Genomic DNA, 1,751 nt, shown 5'->3' on the forward strand with positions numbered 1-1,751 from the left:
GTGTTGTGTGGGGTTTTTTATGTCAAAAAGGCTAGTTGCCCTCTTGGACTTTACTGTGTTAATATTAAATGTTTGATGTGGAGTTAATATGGGTCTGCAGCTTTTTTAGCACAGTCCACATCCCCTTGCAGAATTTCACCTTCCTCAGAGGTGGGTGCTGCAGCGCTGCACTGAGGTCCTCCCACAGGGAAAGATGTGAAGATAATTTGGCATGTCCCCCTGGTGGTCCCGCAGGGGTGGTCCCTCTGTGCTATGGTAGCTCTGCTTGCCATCAGGTTGGAGTGAACTACTGGCTGGAGATCAGTGTAGTGCTGGTGAGGGATGTGTCTGACTCCATTCCAGCCCTTGCTCAAGGAAAGATGAAGTTGGTGAAGATGCTTTTGCATCTCCCACATCCTGTGTCTGGTTGGATACCAAGACTAAACAGAGCCAACTTGGGCACTCCACAGAGTGTTACCACCTTCCATGAGACCTGTCCTGCTCCATCGTGGGCACTGCGTGTGCTCAGTGGCAATCTCCAAATTACTCCTCACTCGGCTTTTGCTTGCTTCTGGACTCAGGAGCCACAAAGGTAAGCCCATGTACGTGGCATTTATCCATGTGTCTGCCTCACAGTCATTCTGGAAGAGAGCAAGGAGACAACAGTCAAGGGAGAAGCCTCATTTTCCCACTGGATGCAGGAGTCTGTGGCTTGCTGAAGGACAATGGTTCCCACACAGATTTGTTTTCTTTCTCTTCTCCCCCACCACTGTGGCAGCATTGTTACTGGTAAGTACATGTGCTTGTCTGCTCCCTGTCCCTCACCCAAAGCCCTCACTGCTTTGAACACATTTGCACATTTGAGTTAATCCATGTATTTTCCTTGTTTTACAAAGTCTTTTGTTCTCTCGGCTGTCAGATTTCAAACTACACTTGCTTACTTTGCTTCATCTCTTTCCCTTCTTCATCCAGCCCAGATGATTCTTCACTCCCCTCTGGAGGGAAGTTGCTGTCCCAAACCCCACTGCACTAGAGTGGCACAAATGCCACTGAGGAGCTGTGTTTTGGATCTCATCATTACAGACCCCATCACTGCCAGACTGCACCAGCGCTGCTCCAAACCTGCAGCAACGTGTGTAGAATTGAGATTGCTCACAACTACAGGTAGATGTATGATGTCCAGGCAAATCACATAAATCATCTCTTCACCCCAAAAAATCAATCATATTTGGGTTACAATGATGCAAACCCCTTTATCTCCCTATCACCATCGTCTCTCCTCCTTTTGTATTTATTTAGTAAAACTCAAAATGCTTCTATTTTTTTTTCTTTTGAAAATGTCTTTTTTATCTAGCAGGTAGCAAAGATCTGAAGGGAGGAGTGGTCATTTCACTGGCCTCAGGCTACTGCAGGTGGTCACTCATCAGAACTGTAAATGGGTGATGGAGATAAAGGCATTTCTGGTCAGGCTGCAAGCACAGCCCTGATCTTTACTCTTGTAATTACTAATTTCATGGCTTCCTTCTGAAATCTGGGATTTAGGGAGCTCCAGAAAAAGGTGAGGCCACTCCAGGGCTGTGTCTGTGAGCCCCAGGAATCTGTCCTCCTACATTTTTTCAGTCCCTTGCATGGTGTTAAATTTTGTGACATCCTCTTCAGTCTGACTTACTGCAGATAAGATAAAGAGGGTTTTTTAAACCAATCCGGCTCAGGGTAAGTTTGGAAGAAGGTTTTTAGAGGGTGAATTATGAAGGCATAAGCTGTGCAAGGCT

The sequence above is a fragment of the Melospiza georgiana genome, chromosome 4, assembly GCF_028018845.1.
Source record: "Melospiza georgiana isolate bMelGeo1 chromosome 4, bMelGeo1.pri, whole genome shotgun sequence".
Taxonomy (NCBI): Eukaryota; Metazoa; Chordata; class Aves; order Passeriformes; family Passerellidae; genus Melospiza; species Melospiza georgiana.